Source organism: Octodon degus, unplaced genomic scaffold (genome assembly GCF_000260255.1).
Source record: "Octodon degus isolate 3935 unplaced genomic scaffold, OctDeg1.0 scaffold00007, whole genome shotgun sequence".
In the NCBI taxonomy this organism is placed as follows: Eukaryota; Metazoa; Chordata; class Mammalia; order Rodentia; family Octodontidae; genus Octodon; species Octodon degus.
The window spans coordinates 19,526,155-19,545,435 of NW_004524583.1; the positions used below are offsets into that span (position 1 = coordinate 19,526,155).

Consider the following 19,281-nt stretch of genomic DNA (forward strand, 5'->3'; position numbering starts at 1 on the left):
ACTATACCTTTCTTTTTGTATATATGTTTGCTTTTTTGCAAAAACATAAAAAGCAAGAAGTGGGATAAATTACTATCTTATATCAATAGCTTATCTGCCTAGCACATTTTCAGGTTCAAATATGAAAGTACATACACACAAACACACACGTAATTCCATTTTATGTATACATGTACACTAGTATATCTGGGGAGGCAAAGATGATTCAAAAGGAGGTGAAGTTGGAGCAGTGACTTAGAAAATGTAGAGCTTAGTGCCATCTGTAGTCCCAGGAATCCACTGATCGGTTATGGAATGTCTACTCCACAAATAAGCGGAGATCTGTGACATTTTTTCCAGATTTTTATTGAGCTATAATTCATATACTAGGCAATTAATCCAGTTATCTTGTATGATTTAATAATTTTTAATACATCATAGTTTGCCACCATTACCCTAATTTTATAATATTTTATTCACTCCAGAAAGAAACCTGTACCCATTAGTAATAGGTTCCTATTCCTCCCTGTTTCTAGTCCCTGAAAATGCCTACACAAGGTCCTTGACTTAGGATAATTTAGGTTTCACATTTTGGATTTTATGATGGTGTACATGATGTACAGTCAGTGGAAACCATGCTTCAGATTTTGATCATTTTCTGGGTAGTGATATAAGGTGTCTTACTCTGTTGGTCCTGGAAGTGGTATCCAACTGGGGCGCCCAGTCAGCTATGAGGTCAAGTCACTGGCACTCAGGTATACTGTGCTATGAATATTTTCAGGATACAAGTATTCAGTGAATTACATGATACAGGTATTCAACTGTAGGCTACTACAGAGTGTCCTGGTATTATTTAAGGTAGGCTGGGCTAAGCTACTGTACTCTTTAGGATAGATGTTCAACTGCCTCTTTGGCTTACGTTTTCAGCTTTTGATGAACTTGCTGGGACTGTACTGTAAACAGAGAAGCACCTGTAATCTACTTTCTGTCTCTAAGGATTAGATAGGAAATTATGTATTTCATGAACCTACAGGATATGCCCTTGATCGCGATTTGAGAATACAAAGCCCTCTATTTTTTCCCATTCGAGTAAAATTTTCATTTCCTTTTCTTACATTTCATTTTACAGACCGCTTCGCTAGGTCCTCACATTTGTGTCAATTTATGTCTCATCTATTCTTTACTTGCCTCACCTCGTCTTAGTTACTCTTCTCTCCTTGCTGGGTCAAATACCCGACACTCAAAATGAAGGAAGGAAAGGTTTATTTAGCTCGCAGTTACTGGAGGTTTCAGTCCATACTCAGCTGGCTCCAAGGCAGAGCGGCACACAGCACATGGCAGAGGGCCACCTTTCATGGCAGAAGCAAAGAGCAAGAGCACAAGGGAGAGGTAGCAGCAGCTCAGGCAGCTGGCTTCTCTTCCCGCCTTACATTGAAAAGCAAATTACCTGCCCCAGGGCAGGGGCAGCAGCCACACCCACCATGATCAGTCAAACTCCAGAAGCTGCCCCAAGACTGCATGAGGCTTTGGGGGGACAACTAGACACAAACCATAACACACCTAGAGATTTATGAAAATATGTCTTTGTTAACAGATATACAAGGACCAAGAATCTCATTATTTCTGATTTCTCTCTCTGCCCTTTAGCTAGAGTTGGAGTAAATGCCACTGGGAAAGTGGGTCACAATGGCTTCTGTTTCAGCATTTGACCAAATAGTTGACTTGTTACTTGAAAAATGCAGATATTTAAATAATTTATTCCGATCATAAAACTTATAGTCATTATTGGCTCAGTGTTATATGGGAAACATGACATTCTGACTTAATTTTAAGCTAGCTATGGTTATTTGATTTGATACAGATTATGCAGTAAAGAGCTTCCTGCAATGGTCAGCTGGGCTTTGAGTTTATTTCTAGCAAACTTCTTACAGCTCAGGCAGGACAGCAACTTTAGGAAGTAGACTGTATTTTCTTTGTGGCCACTTCCCAGGCAACCTGATAGAAGTGTCTCATGTTGTCATCCGAATCCTACTTGAGGTTATTTTGAAGTAGTAAAATACAGTTCTGGTGTGACAAGACAGGTTTTCCTATTCTGAATTTAAATTTAGCAGATAATTCGGAAAAAGTAATCTTTTCATGTATCAGAAGAAACAAACTGTGTTTTGTTCATGTACCCACTCCCTAGATGAATGTGAACTTCCTGTACTGCAAACACGTCCTAATAAAATAAAAATTAAAATGAAGAACAAAAGAAGTCCGAGTACCTGACTGCTCAAGAACTTAAGGCCTCTCTTGAGAGTAATCGCCATGATTCCCCAGTTGAGAATGATTTAACGAAACGCACAGTGTGGGGCTGCTTTACCAGGAAAAATTAAAACTACTCTGGAATGTACTCGAGGGAATCATTTCAGATCACCCATCGCCTCGGGGAAGCCAGCATTCAGGCAGGCATCTGACCTGTTCTCTTTATGATACATCGTGACTTGTACCTGCATTTCAGGCTCTTGTGTTAATAGGGCAACTAACATCAGTCCAGACTGGTTTAGTCTTCAAGTACTTTCTATTGTTCATTCTTTCCTGAATGTGGGAAACTGACAACAGCCAGGGAAAAATACGGTTTATGAGGCAAGACATTACAAGACAAGGAATCTGGACATGAACAAACACAATAGCAAAATCCACTGATCTTTATTCGCTACTGCTACATATACTGATGACTGGCTTACTTAATCCTCATAAATCCTAGATGAAATAACTCTTATTATTATCATCTGCATTTTACAAATGAAGAAACTACAGTTTAGAAAGTAAATGACTTGGCTAAGATCAAACTATTACTGAGTTACAGAGCTGAATGTCTAATTTGAGTGTATTTGATTCTAAATCACAGTATAGCTGCGAAGCGTTGTTCTAAGATGCAGTTTTGCAAAAGCATACCTAATCCTTTGCCAATGTAACTAGCAAAAACAATTGTTTAAGTCTTGTATGTTATAAAGAAAGTAATTTTTAGAGATTCAACATGGCTTGAGAGAAGAAGAGACATGTTGGAATTATTCAGAGAAAATCATATAAAAACACAGCAGCTAACTGGAACCTCTAGAGACAACAAGGTTAGGGACTGCGCAATGGTGGTGAAGGTAGTCAGGGGACCAGCACCACCCTTCCTGTCCTGCTCCCAGCAGTGTGAGAGAGGGATATGGTATTCAAGCAACCTTAGGCCTCAGAGGAGCCGCAAGTGGGAAGTCAGCACTTCCCCTGACCTGCTCCCTGTAATGTGAGAGGAGAGAGAAGCAGTGGAGTGGAACGGAGAAGGCTGTACTGGGGCCTGGAGGGGCTGACTGCACATGGAACAGGGAGCAGCCTTCGGCTGTCTCTATCTGACAGTACAACAGCAGTTGAGAGGGCAACACAGAGATGCACAGGGCAAGGAGGTGTGGGCAGGCAGCAGATGGACACACGCCAAGTTGCGGCTGAAGACTCTGCTGGGAGGACAAGATCAGCCCCACACCCAGACCTAATGGGTTTATTAGTCCTACTGCGGATTTAGTGGGTTGCTCAGCACATATTTGGGATCTGACCTGGACACTATCACAGAACTGAAAGCACCAGAGAAATTTTATTGTTTTTAATTTTTTGTGTGTTTTTTGATTGTTTAGGTTTTTACTTTTATTGTTTGTTTTGCTTTGTCTTTTTTCTTCTCTTTCTCAGTTTTCCTCCTTGATTTTTTTTTAATATGGTCATGTGAGTAAACATTGTCTCCAGCCTTTCTGGCTCACTTCAATTTTCTTGCTTTCTTCTTCATTTTTGCTCGCTTGTTCTCTTCTCCAGTTTCCCAAAGCTTGAGTGACCACCATTTGGCCATCAGCTTTGCTTCTGGTATATTTCTCTTCAATTATCTATGGTTCTCTCTGTCTTGCTTAAATAGCCTTCCTTATGAGGTAAAATCACTCCACTAAAGAGAAACTCAGAGTGTACAAGTTTTTGTTTGAGTTTGTTATATAACTGTAGATCTTGCTCTTTTAGCACCAAATTAATAGCTATGACAAATTGTCTGTTTCTAGGCTGTGCTTAAAGCTATTGTTAGTGCTAATTGTACTACTCTAACCAGTGTGTCATACCTTTTGTAATCTGTTGTTCTTCCTTGTGTGACAACACCACGATGGTGTTGGGATGGTCTGGGATGCTGATTATCCAATAGTCCAGTACAAAGGACTGAGTGTGTAGCCAAACAGATGGCAACTTTTCAGGCCTACCTGGAAGACGTCTTTGAGGAATAGCTGCTTCCTAGAAAGGCTTTGATACTAGTGATAAAGTTACATCCCAAACAATTGATAAGCATCAACACACAAAAACAATTTAAAAAGAGAGAAAATGCCAAGATGCAGAAGCAAAATGTAACTCCAGATCCCCAGAACACCCAAGACAAGTCCAGGGACAATGAGATGGGGAAAATCAGAAGCCACCCACTTGAACTTTTTGAAGTAGTAGCAGTAGAAGGAAAACAAAACAGAAAACCAAATGAATAAGGTTATAGAGAAAATTAGATCAGAAATAATCTCTCAGGTTAAAAAAAGAGATGATGCTCAAAACCAAGGACTTGCTCAGTGAATCTAGCATAAATGCAGATTAAAAAAATAGAGAAGCTTAGGAAAATGGAAACCGAGAATTCTCAACATAGAAAAGAAACAAAATCCACGAAACAGGCGCAAACAGATGTGCAGGAGATTAAAAATTCCACTGAAAGTACATGCAGCCAGATAAACCAAGGTGGAGATAAAATGTCAGCTCTAGAGGACGTGATTGGGGTTAGTGATAATGAAAAGAAATATTTCTTAAAAATTGCAGAGGACTACGGAAAATCAGTCCAACAGATGTAGAGAAGAAAACATAAGATTGATTGGAGTCAATGCAAAAGAAGGATACAGCACAAATGACGTTAAAACCTGTTCACAGAAGTGGCAGAAACTTCCAAAACATAGAAAAAAAAATTGCGGGCCGGGGATATAGCTCAGTGGCACAGTGCCTGCCGGGTAATCCTGACTCTAATACCCTGTGCCCCCCCCCAAAAAAAAAAAAAAAGAAAAAAGAATTTGGTATACAGTAAGTGATACACACAGAACTCCAATTAGCCATGACCAAAATGAGTCTACTGCAAGGCATGTAGTAGTCAAGATTACTATACTGGGGAGATAGGTCAGTAGCATGAGTGCCTGCCTGACAAACACAAGGTCCTGAGTTCCATCCCTGGTAACAACAACAGCAGCAACAGCAACAGCAGCAGCAGCAGCAGCAGCAGCAGCAGCAGCAGCAGCAGCAGCAGCAGCAGCAGCAGCAGCAGCAACAAGAACAACAACAAGAACATCAAGATTCCAAATATTCAGCATGAGAACAGAATATTAAAAGCTGTTAGAGAAAAGAAACAAATTACATACAAGGACAGCCCATTAGAATTACAGCAGATGGCTCAACACAAATTCTAAACTCCAGGAGTGCTTGAAGTGAAGTAAAGACCTGAAGGAAAACAACTTCCTACCCAGACTGATGTACTCTGAAAAACTATTTTTCAAAATCTAAGGAGAAACAAGATACTTCCCCAACAAAAGACAACTAAGGAAATTCATGACTACCAAACCAGCTTTCCAAAATGTTCTTAAAGATATTTTAGAGGGAGATAATGAAGATTACTGGTCCAAGAACACTAATGGAAAGAATGCACTAGACAAGGCAAGAAATTAAACTGAGGGGAAAGATAGGAAGCCAAGAACAGGAAAATAATATGACAAAGATAAACCAATAATATATTATAACCATCAGTGTAAATGGTCTCAATTCACCAATCAAAAGAAAAAGACTGACAGAATGAATGAAAAACTAAAATTTCAGGTCAGAGATATAACTCAGCAGCACAAGTGCCTGCCGGGAAAGTATAAGGTCTTGAGTTTGATTACTGGTAAAACCCCCATGCAAAAAAAAAAAATAATTAAAAATAATATCCAACAATTAGCTGTATTCAAGAAACACATTAACTGAAAAAGAAATCCATAGACTGAAAGTTGAAAGATAGAAAACAATATTTCATGTGGTAAGAACCCCCCAAAGCAGGGCTATCTATTCTATTCTATTTGCAAAGAAAGTGAATTTCAAGTCAAGACTGATAGAGACAGAGAAGAATGACCCAATATCGGTTCATGAAATTGAAGATAAAATTAAAAACTTAACCAAGAAAAACCTAGGTTCTGATGGATTTACTGCTAAGTTATATAAGAAATTTAGAGATTAATGCCACTACTCCTCAAATTCTTAAATTGAAAGGGAAGCAATACTCCTAAAGTCATTCCTGAAAGTCCCACACCCATTCATGGTGAAAACCGTATGGAAAAACACTGGAAGAGACAGTCTTTATTTTAATCTGATAAAATCCATCTTTTACAAACCAACAGCCAACATCATGCTGAATCATTCATTGATTACTGGTAAAACCACTCCCATCACACAAAGTAAATTAAAAATAATATCCAACAATTTGCTGTATTCAAGAAACACATTAACTGAAAAAGAAATCCATAGACCGAAAGTTGAAAGATAGAAAACAATATTTCACATGGTAAGAACCTCCCAAAGCAGGGCTATCTATTCTACTTGCAGACAAAGTGAACTTCAAGACAAGACTGATAAAAAGAGACAGAGAAAGTCACTATGTATTTGTTAAGGGGAAGCTCCAAGGTGAAGAGGTTGCAATCATAAATATATATGCCCAAATTCCAGTGTGCACACCTATATAAAACAAATATTAGTGCACATAAAAAATCAAATAAACAGCAACACACTTGGGGGACTTAAATACCCGACTGTCACAAATAGAAAGTTCAGCTAGACAAAAAATGAGAAAAGAAATATCAGAACTAAAGCAAACCTGCGGATTTAGCAGATGCAGGCAGAGTGTTCCACCTTACGTCAGAGGATGCAACTTTCTCAGCTGGATACGGGGTGTTCCTCAAGATAGAGCACATACTAGCTTACAGATACACATATTGCGGAAAAAAAAACTGGACAAAAACTGAATCAGGAACAAGACAAGGATGTCCACTGTCACCTCTCCTCCTCAATATAGTTCTAGAGACATTAACCAGAGAAAGACATTAATTAGGCAAGAGAAAGAAACAAAAGGAATAAACATAGGAAAGAAAGAAGTTAAGTTTTCATTATTGGTGGAACTTATGATTCAGAGGACCCCAAAATCTCCACCAAGACTTCTAGATTTAATAACTAAATTCTGTGGCATTGCTGGAAATAAAGCCAACTCAAAAATCAATAGTTTCCCTGTACACAAATAACAAACTCTTTGAGATAGAATTTAGGGAATTAATTCCTTTCACATAACATCTGAAAAATGATATACCTAGGAATCAATCTAATTAAGGAAGTCAAAGACCTGTACATTGAAAACTAGAGGACTCTGAAAGAGGAGACAGAAGAAGATATCAGAAAATGGAAAGACATCCACGGCTCCCGAGCAGGAAGAACCAACAGAGTGAAAATGACCATACTTCCAAAGTTCATTTACAGGTTTAATGCAATCTGGATCAAAATTCCAACAGAATTAGAGAAAACAATCCTGAAATTCATTAGTAACAAGAAGAGACCTAGAATACCAAAAGCATTTCTGGGCACCAAAGGTAAGTCAGGGTTTTTCACAATCCTGACTTGAAATTATACTAAAAATTACTGTGATAAAACCAGCACAGCACTGGAAAAACAAAAACAAAAACAAAACAGACCTGAGGATCCGTGGAACAAATTAGAAACCATGGACGCACTATGAACACACTCAGCCATTTTATTTTAGGCAAAGGGGCCAGACATGATAAAAGGCGATGAAAAACTGGCTTTCCACATGCAAATATTAAGCTAGACCTGTATCTTTCATCATGCACTAAACTAAAATTGGAAGGGACCAAAGATCTAAATATTAAAGCAGAAACACTAAATCTGCTGGAAGATAGATGAGGTAGAATTCTTGAAGACATCAATATAGGCAAAGACTTTATGAATGTAGCCCTGATTGCACAGAAACTATCATAAAAAATCAGCAACTGGGATCTCATTTTATTAGAAAGTTTTTGTACAGCAAAAGAAACCACCAATAGAATGAAGAGCCAACCCACAGTGTGGGTAAATTTTTTTTGCCAGCTCTACCTCAGACAAATGACTTTATATATCTACAATATATAAAGAACTCAAAAAAATCAACCACCCCAAGTTAAAGACCCAGTCCAAAAATTGGCATCTGAAATGAACAGACATTTTTCAAATGAAGACTTAGAAACAGCAAATAAATATATGAAAAAAATGTTTAACATCACTGGTCATTGAAGAGATGCAAATTAAAACAACACTGAGGTTCCATCTTACTCCAGATAGAATGGCTGTTTTCAGGAAATCAACCAATAACAAATGCCTGCAGGGCTGCAGAGAAAAAGAAACCCTTCTCCACTGCTGGTGTGAGTGTAGACTGGTGCAACCACTGTGGAAATCAGTGTGAAGAGTCCTCCAAATGCTAAAACTAGAGGCTCCATTTGATCTATGTATTCCTCTTTGTATCTTCCCAAAAGAATTAAAAACATCATATCATAGAGATATTTCCACACATATGTCTATGGGGCACAGTTCATAGTAGCCAATAGAAATAGCCAAAATGCCTGTCAGTTAATGAATGGATAAAGATGTGGCTTATGATACAGTGGAGTACTACTCTGCCACAAAGAAGGATCCACTTGAGACACTTCTAGGTAAATGGATTCACCTAGAGACTATATTCCTAAGTGAAATAAACTGGACACACATGTTCAAATATACTTTCTCTGGTGTGAGAAGCCTCAAATATAAATAAGGATCAAAATGTACAATAGGTATTAGGAAGTGGAAAGCATAGGAGAAGGGGAACAAGAGGTAGGGGAGGAAAGAAAGGGAAGGGAACAAATACAATAGAAGGAAAAATGGCAGCGATGCTTTTGCCAATAAAGAAGGAAAGGGGTTGATGGGAGAGGAGGGAATGGGGAAAAAAGAAGGAGCAAGGTGCACAATATACAGGGACAAATTCCCTGTGATGAGTGTTATCAGTATGTGTATTTTAAATGTACCAATAGAATAAAGAGAAAGAAAGCCTCCCCCAAGCCAGAGTGCATCCGTGAGGGCTGTACACGCGGTAAGTATTAGTCTGATGCAATGGTGGGGGGAGGGGGGAAGCTGGTTTTACATAGAGATTGACCCTAGTCACTTCCAAAAATGTGACATCACCGAGAGACTTGGCTGGGAGATTGTCAGAGAGGGGAATAAAATTGGGTACTAATTTAATAAGTCAGAGAACAGTAGGAAAAAAAAATCATTATGGTTTCAATCTAGAATGGCCCTCCAAAGCCTCATGTGTTCAGAGACGGGGCTTTGGGGTCCTGGGGGGCTGCTAGGAAGCAGGGGTAGTGTGAGGTGGGTCACGGGGCGTGACTGGGAAGATGGATCTCCCTCTCTCACTTCCGGCTTCTCTTCGGCTGTGTTGGGTTGTGTAGCTTTCCTTGGCCTCGTTCTTCCACCCTTCTCTCTGCCTTGCTGCCGGACGCCTGTGGACTGATCTTGAACCAAAATATACCTCTAGGGCTTTACGTTGCGGGTGTGGAGAATGTCATCTCAGTGATAAGAAAGTGACTCATAAAAAAAGATCTACCAAACAAGTAAATGCTGGATCTCTTCTATGAGTATTTGCAGTAATCCCTTTTTGTTCATGGTTTTGCTTTCTGTGGCCTGCAAGGAGTAAATAGAAAGTTCCAGAAATAAATAATTTATAAGTTTTGCATGGCATTGTGAATAATGTGGTGAAATCTCCCTGCTCGCCGCTCTGTCACTTCAGGTGGTGAACCGTTTTGTTAGCCAGTGTGTCTATGTGATGTACACGACCCTCCCATTTCTCTCTTAATAGTCATCTCAGACATCAGAATGACTGTCGTATTGCCAGGCTTTTAAAGATTAAGTGACCTTTACATAGTAGCATAACACTGTTTCACAATGACTGTACCGTTTTCCTAACTTCATTTCACCATATGACCATTTTAACATCTTATTTTTTAAAAAAACTATTTATTTATTTATTTATTTGGTATAGGGTCTCACTATGCAGCTCAGACTTGAAGTGATCTTCCTGTCTCAGCCTCCCCAGTGCTGGGATTATAGGCATGTGTCACCATGTCCAGTTTTGGTGGCTGGCTTGGCAGCACGGCTTACAGTGCTGGGGATCAAACCTGGGTCTTTGCAAATTGCTAGGCAGGCATTTAGACTGTTGAACTTCCTTCCCAGTTCAATATTTTATTGGACTCATAGTGATCCTTTTCTCTCAGCCTCCCCAGCACTGGGATTACAGGTGTGCACCACCACACCCAGTTTGGGTGGCCTGCGTAGCACACTTGGCGTTTCAGGGCAGGCACAGTGTGTCATACCAGGGATCGAACCCAGGCCCTTGTACTTGCCATGTAGGTGCTTAGACCACTGAGCTATCCCCATGGCCTGAGCATTATGACATTTTAGATAATCACAAGAATGGTGAGTACAGTATGATAAGGTTTTTTTTTTAACATTTATTTAGTGTGTGTGTGTGTGTGTGTGTGTGTGTGTGTGTGGCCAGCTCAGCCCACCAGGGGGCGGAGCTGGCTGGCATGTGGTCCTGGGGGATTGAACCGTGTGCTTTGCCAAGCTTGTTCCAAGTAGGTGCTTTAGACCACTGAGCCATCTCTCCAGCCCCAAACAGGTTTTGAATTTTTTTTTTTTTTTTTTTCCGGAACTGGGGATTGAACTCAGGCCCTTGCACTTGCCAGGGAAACACTTATTCCACTGAGCCATCTCCCTGGCCTATAATAAGATATTTGGACAGAGACTGTACTGATGTAACTTTTAGTACAGTATATTTTATAGCTATTTTACTTTATTATGAGCTATTGTTAATAGCTTACTGTGCCTAATTTATGTTATACTTTATCATAGGTAAGGATGTTTATCAATAAACATGGTATTTATAGGACACAATACAACTTGCAGCTTCATGCATACACTGGGGCCTTGGGATGTAGCCTTTGTAGTAGAGAGACTACTAGTTTAACTGCTCTATGAATTTGGTGTGGAGTACGCCTAGATTTTTCTAGGCAACAAATTGCTTGAGGAATAGTATCAACAGAAAACAGTACAATTATATTATGTCTTTAGAATAGAGTGTTTTAATATCCAAATGTTCTCATTGTAAATGTTTCTAAGGTTATACAAATGGATTTACATGCTTGATCAGAAAAATTCTTGGTGTTGCAGCAGGATGACCTGTACTGGGGAGGCCCGTCCCCCTCCAGACACTGAGATGATGCTACCAGCTAAGGCATTTCTACCCATAAAAGGAAGGAGAGAGCCGTATGTGTAAGTTATAGCACATGAAGCAGAGACCTTCAGTTCTGAGCCCACATTGCTTATGCATGTGTGAAAGAACAAATACGATTAAGTGAATTCTTAGAGATGCAGTGCTGGGGAAAGGAGATGTCTCTGGTGTTACGATTTTGCTGTAGTTTGTGGCTAATTGCACATTATGTTCTTCTAGGCTCAGATCACATTTAATATATAAAGTGATTTATTCCTAATAAGAAACAATAACATTGCACAGTGTTTCCCAACACACAAAATGTTTTCATGTACATTATGTAATTTGTGATTTCTTGGAGGTGTTTGGCGAATGCAGATTAGTTTCCTGGGGACCTCTGCTGCATCCCGTTGTCAAGGAGACAGGTAATTTCCTAGACACCTGGTTTCAAGGCAAAATTACATTAGAGAGATTTGTGGTGCTAAATAAGCTCAACAAAGTATTTTTTAAAGGCTTTCAGAGTTGAGTGAAATTGGATCATGAAAAGAGACTATATAAAAACTTTTAAAGAGCTTTCATGGATAATATCATCTTTTCTTTTTTAAAAAAACACGTTGAAGTCATCTTTGAAGAATGAGATTGAACCCTAATTTGGAAAAATAGAGCTGTGTGGTGACCTTGAAGGATTATGCTTGATGAACGTATTAATGTGTCTTCTCGTTCTTGTTCCACTAAAAGAGTTGCAGTGCCTGTGTGTCTCTCTTTTTACTCTCTCTGTCTTTCTGTCTCTGTCTGTTTCTCTCCCTCTCTCTCTCTCTGTCTTTCTGTTTCTCTGTCTCTGTTTCTATCTCTCTCTCAAGTAAAAACAACAATAATAAATTGTGGCATACTTATTTTGACCTTCCAGAAAGTGTCCCTAAAGTTCAATGTTGGAATGCTCATGTTGAAACTACCCTTCCCACTACTGAGCTGATGAGATAGGTATGGAAGTTAGCCCCGATGAATATGCGCAAACATTTCCAGGAAACTCCTCAAGTACTAATTTTCCTATAAGCAAAGCACTGTACAGAGGGTAATGCAGGGATTTGGGGAGAGAGTACTCAGTCTACAGAATGTGTCCCTTCTGTGTACCTTTGTAGGTTACTTGAGATGGTGACAGAGTAGGATAATGGCTAAACATGTCATGCCCAAATGTGAGCTTTGATGGCGATGACAGAACACACTGTGGAACATTAAGGAAGAACTATCAATGGTGGGGATCTCTCTATAGCACAGAGAAGATGGGTGAAACCCTAATGGCAGGAGATGACTGGACCTGTTTCCTAGACCCATAGGTCCTTTCAGAACCAGTGGTCCAGAGGGCTGGCCTTTGTTCCCACTTCCCAGTTACGTGCAGCCCTCTGTGAATCCTGGAGGACTGAGGCAGAGGACCACAGGCAACCCTTGCTCTGACTTCTAAGGGAAACAAACCAGAGGGCCACTTCACTGTCCCTGGTCTTCAAGCTCTGGCCTGACTCCTTGTTGAGGGCAGGAGCGACTATTGACAGTTCTGTCTCCTTCCTTTGCTCCTTTGTGCTCTCCAGGTTCACAGAACTGAGGAGGACAGGTCAGATGCTTTCTGACAGAGGCGCAGAAGAGTTTCCGAAGCATTGCGTTCTGCTGTTTTTGTTCTGCTGAGACTCAGTGTTAACGCAGTATCAGGCTGCTCTCCCTGTGTGGTGGATCCATTCATGCTAACACTGACCCAGACCCTGCGAAGGGTGATGTCACCACCATCGTGGAAATTACACAGAAAGGTCATCATAAGACCCCTGTGATCTAAGTCCCTTATTCTATATTAGTGCATTTTATTTATTTTTATTTTTAAAAGAGAATAAAAAATTGTAAAAAAAAAAACCATTAGAAATGATACAGAATTTTACTAAACAAAATGATAGGAATTCAACAATGGTTGTTATAGTGCATGTTGTTGTCTTCAAATTAGTTATTCAGATTACCAAATGTAAGCATGCAAAATTGGTCAAAAAATTAAAAAGGAGAAAATAAATTAAGAATTAACTGCTCTGGGGCTGGTGAGATAGCTCAGTGGACTAAGCACCTGCTTTGGCAAGCTCAGGGACTGGGGTTCAATTCCCAGCACCACATGCCCTGCTGCCCCACCTCCAGGTGTGCTAAACTGGCCAACAAGACTGGGCGTGGTGGCGCATGCCTGTAATCCCAGCACTGGGGAGGCTGAAAACAGAAGGATCACTATGAACCCCAAATGCATAGTGAGACCTCGTACCAAATGCATTTAAAAAAAAAAAAAGAACTAACTGCTCCTTTCAATAGACCACTAGAAATCAGCAGTACAGTTATACAAGCTACCCTGTGTGTGTTTGTTTGTTTGTTTGTTTCCTCCCTCCCTCCCTCCCTTCCTCCTCCTCTCTCTCCCTCTCTTTCTTTCTTTTTTTCTTTCTCCTTTCCCTCATCCCAGTTGTTCCTTCCCTTTTTAAAATAATTTTATTTTATTTATTTTTATTAATTTTATTGAGAAACAAACAGCAGTGAGACAGTTTCAAAACTGATTAGTAGGACAGTTTCAATAATTAATACATTGCATGTTGTTGTCTTTGTCATGGTTATTCATAGTACAAGATGCAGACATGCTATCCTGTCCAAACACTATTAGTATAAATCTTTCTTCTCATTGAATTAAGAGAAAGTAGCTGTATAGCTCTCCTAACTAGTTTGTATATACAGATATAAAATAGTCCTTTATTTATATTCCCTTTTTGGTTTGGTTGTTCCTTCCCTTTGATTTATTTATTTGGTACAGGTTCTCTCTATGCAGCTGGGACTCATAGTGATCCTCCTGTCTCAGCCTCCTCAGTGCTGGGATTACAGGTGTGTGCCACCAGGATCATTTTGGTGGCCAGCCCAGTGTGCCCAAGATTCCAGACCTGGCATGGCATAATGTACTGGGAATTGAACCTGGTTCCTTACACTTGTCAGGCAGGTACTTAGACCACTGAGCTATCTCCCCAGCGCTGTTCCTTTCCTTCCCTTTGAACAGTATCTTTCCCTTTCACAGTATCTATTGTACCTTTTGGGATTTATTTACTCTTTCAGGGTCTGATTCATTTCAGTTATGAGTATGGTCTCTAGTGGCATCCATTTACCTATAAAAACCCAAGTTTATCTTTCTTTATAGCTGAGTAATACTCCATGTCTTTAATTTTTTTTTTTTGAGATGAGGTCTCACTATATCACCTAGGTCAGTTTTAAACTTGTGAGCAAAACAAACCTCCTGCCACAGCCTCTGAGAAGCTGGGATCACAGGCGCATACCCTAATTCTCTGCTAATCCCATGTTTTCTACTTTAAAATGATCTTGGATGTGTCCATGGGAGATGGACAGCCCAGTTCTCATCACTGGGACAGCTAGTATATTGCAGGCCCTAGCAAAGGTCCTGTATTTTATACCACCATTCCCTCTGATTATGGAAATATAACCAACATTTATTACCAGGTGCTGTGTACAAGCACTTGGCAGGTGGAATACAGTTTTGCCTCATTTGGAGGAGTGTCCTGGCAGAGGGGACAAGCACATTATGAGGGGACATTACACCACTGAGAGACAACAGAGGGGGAGGGGAAGAAAGGTTGGAAACTATTGCTTCAAGACACTGAACACAGCAATACAGACCTTTGAACCTAGAGGACAGTGTACAAAAAAGCTCTGGTTTCATTCTTTGAGTTTCTGCATATTTGTCATTCAATGGCAGTATGTATAAAGGGGGTGGTGGTTTTAAGGTCAAGTAAAAACATCCATCTTTTTTATTCCAAGGAACACTTAGAACTTCTCGGAGACTAGCCAGCTCTCTCTTGCTCAGTGCTTACTGTTCCTAATACACCAGGACTCGGGTAGACTCTGCTTTCAGAAGCCTTCCTCCTCCTGGTTAGCGCAATGTTGTCGACCCAGGCCTGGGTCCCAAGGAGCAGGGAGCTCCTGTGGTCATCCTTTTCTCCAGAATAGACGAATCTACTTGCTTCTGAGCCTTAATGCTCAGGGGGACGAGAGTGGAAATTTGGGGAGTTACAGAGAAGGCTTGCTGTCTGTGGCAAACCAAGAAGAAGGGTGGATCTTGGTGGAAAAAGGACTGAAAGCTAGGGGCCAAAAGAACCTTGTCCTTGAATAAACACAGAAAGAAGTGACTTAATTTTCTCCTTCCATAGATTGGATAGACGTTGCTCCGGGGCAGGCTCACACGATTTCTTCAGAAAACTGATTAATTCACCAAAGAAGAAATATGCAGTCCTTCCTCATCCTCCTTGCGTGGTGGTACCATTCCCATAGCTGAATTTCTATGATTCTCAATATGCCATTAAACTATTCCTTGAGTGTGTTTCCCTTGATAAAGGATAAAATTTAAATAGCATTAGCATGACATTTGGCTAATCAAGGAGCCAGTTCTCCTGTGCTTTACCCTTCCGGTGGGATTCTCCAGATAGAAGTGATTTAGGGGGAGAGGAAAACTTTTCACACATGTACTGAAGCAAGTGGAGGAATTTTTAAAGAAGGAGGGGAAGAGCAGGCACAAAAAAGCGAAATAAGAATGAACAACATTTTTTTAAAATTTTTCTTTTAGTTTTAAGAACCACCAGGAGGAAAAAAAAATGTATGCATTAAATCCTCTAAAGTCACTATTGTCAGATACTTTGTTGTAAGGTTGATGGTGCCTATTTGCGAAGAAATAGAAAAATACTCTTATCTTTTAATGGGGATTCTTCTGTCTGGTCCTTTCTACCTTCCAAATGTTTCACTTTCTGCCTGGTGGGGGCAGCTAGCAGTTTGTGGGGATGACCAGATCTTGGCCATCAGCGTGAAGCTGAGCTATTATCAGAGTTCACTTGCTCACGTCAAGGAAAAAGGCTTCTAAACTGCACATAGGATGGTGACAGATGGGGAAGCTGAGGCAGGGATGGTACCAAGAAGGAAAACTGGGATGGATTTACCAGGTTTTTGTGGCATGGAAGGCAAGCACAATGGGTTTTTCCGATTATACGGGTGCATCAAAAGTTGTGCATCTGTTTATTTATATGCCCAATTCCCTTCTACCCTTTTCACATCACCTTAAGAGCTAACACTTGGATAATATTGACATGTTGGAGAACTCTTGGAACAACATACAGAAGTAGACACAAGGTGAAGTGATGCATTTTGCTGTGTGTATATCACCATATTTAAGGTTACTAGGTGTTACGGTTTGTGTCTAGTTGTCTCCCCCACAGCCTCATGCAGTCAGGGGCATGGGGCGGCTTCTGGAATTTGTGACTGATTCATGATCCAAGGTTGGGATTATGGGTCTGAGTACGGCTGGGATTGTGGGTGTGAGCGCTACACGCAGCTTGGGGCAGAGAGCCTGAAGGCAACATCAGGAAGAGACAGACTTGCTCGCTGTTGCCACTGTTCTCACAACTCCTCTCTTCGACTCTCTGCTCTTTGCCGCCACAGTGAAAGCTTGCTTTCTGCCATGTGTAGCTCTGCCGTGGAGCCAGCTGAATGTAGACTGAAACCTTCAGTGACTGCGAGCTAAATAAGCCTTCCCTTCCTTCATTTTGGGTGTCAGGTATTTGTCCCAGCAAGGAGAGAAGAATAATGAAGACAGCTGGTAATGTAGCTAGGACCAAAATGATTTGTGGTTTCTTGCAGGGGTCTTGGTGTTTATCATTTGAAGCCCACAATTTCTTCCTAGGTACAGAGAAATCCATGGCTTTCTAGATCCTCTGGTACACAATATTTTTTGTGCAAGTGGAATTCAACCTATAATAACTGGTGAAGTTGGTAAGTGGGACATTTTGCCAGTGTACATAATCCTTAAGAAGATATGAATATATTAACCGATGGGAAGAGGATGAAGTGTGGGAGTAAGTCAGGGTGATTTGTGATCTGTAACCTGCTCAATCCCAGTGACACCAGAGTATCTGTTAAAATGATGGCTCATTCAGTGCTATAAGGCACAGTGGTCCATGGTTGCCACAGCAACCAAGACGTCTCCCGTAATACCCAAAGTGTGCCAACCTAGGACACCAGGAAGCACACTCTGCGGCATGGCACGTGTGGCCTCTTGAGGTCACACGAGGAACTCATAATTACATTAATCCTAGAAACAAGGAAATCTTGTCTTTTGAAAACCATTACCTGATGTTATAACATAGATAAACCTGGAGAGTTTTTTTTGTGTGTGTGTGGAACCAGGGATTGAACTCAGACCCTCATGCTTTCCAGGGAAGCGCTTATTCTACTGAACCATCTCCCCGGCCCTCCTGGAGAGAATTTGATGGAAGTTTATTAAAACGTTGGAAGCTACATGTGGTACTTTCATGTTGGCGACTTCTGTTGTTTGCGTTTACTTAAGGTGACTTGAATTAATTTGAATGCTAAAGGAGAAAAGAACAAAAGATGGAAGTGACCTGAAGTATTCCTTAGTGTAAGCTTCTTCATCCTGTTAAAATTGCACCTAGCCATGTAGACAAAATGGCCATTCTTGTGAAACAAATGCCAAAGCTACAGTGTGCTGGCTGTAGGTGTAAGGCAAATTGTGGTCGTTGACTGGAAGTGAATTCCTAAGAGGTTTCTCATTAAAAAGAGGAGAAAGAAGGCCAGATATGAAGGGAGCTAGGAGAACGTGGGTGCATGAAAAAAAATCTGGGTGTACGGTCTGAGGATAACAAGGTTGAAGACTTTCTTGGTCTTCAAATACATGCAAAGCCATTATTCTGAGAATAATAATGAGATTTTCTCCATCATTGCTGGGCTTGAGGAAGAGGAAATGGCTCTGATCTGCGGCCTGAGAGCTTTATTTTATGGAAAAGAAAGAACTCGGTATGGAGTGTTATTAAGGGGATAAGTGAACGAAATGAATAGAGTGGAACCTCTATAGCCCAGTTTATGCCCGATACTGACATTTAAGATTTAACATCCACTCTCTGTTGCTTTTCAAAAGTTTGGTTAAAAACAAGTTTACTATTGAAACATTTTTGGGGCTTTTATTAACCAGCTTGAACTATTGCAAATGTCATATGAAATTCATTTTAGTTGAGGAGAGAAAAATTTAGGGCTCCTCCTGCAAGCTAATCCAATATAAAGGGAAGAGGGAGGCAGTCCAGAGGGAAGTAAGCACGGCTTCTTTCCTCCTAATAACCTTTCCTTTGACAAATATAAAGTGCCCCAGCCTTAGTGCGGATGCACATGTTTGCTTGGCTTCTTGCAAGTGGATCTGCTGAGAACTGCACGGCAGTACTTCCTAAGAAATGAACAGTTACATTTCATAGTCATTATTCATAATTCTTAGGAGGCTTATACATGGCACATAGTAAGGCGATTGCTTGCTTGTTATTTTTCCTCTCAATCTCATTATTTGAAGAGTACATAATTTTTTCTTTTTTCATTTATGTATTTGGTACAGGGTCTCACTATGCAGCTCAGACTTGTAGTGATTCTCCTCTTTTCAGCCTCCCCAGCACTGGGATTATAGGTGCACACCACCATGCCTGGACCTGGTGGCTGGCTCAGTATGCCCTGGGGGTGAGCCTTGAACCCTAGTCCTTGCACTTGCCTAAGCAGGCACTTAGTCTGCTGAGATATCACGCTGGCCCTTGTGAATTTTTTTTTTTTTTGAAAAGTACATAATTTAAGGAATTAAGATTTTTTTGGCCTCTAGAATATAGCATGAGAGAAACAGAAATAGTACAAACCCTTAATATAATTAGGAAAGCAACATTATGCATAGGTGAAGCACTCAGAACTCACAAACTGGACAGGCTGGGAAGATGGCCCAGTAGAATAAGCACTTCCCTGGCAAGTGCAGGGGCCTGAGTTTAATCCCTGATTCTGTTAAAAAAACAAAACAAAACAAAAAAAACCAAGAAAGAACT

At 40.4% G+C, this 19,281-nt stretch overlaps 1 protein-coding gene across 1 annotated transcript in view; it reads right to left on the bottom strand.

Moving 5' to 3' along the window:
• The window catches only part of Rhoj (ras homolog family member J), an 89,700-nt gene that overhangs the window by 60,813 nt on the left and 9,606 nt on the right, over nt 1-19,281 (bottom strand). The gene's annotated exons all lie outside the window — the stretch shown is intronic.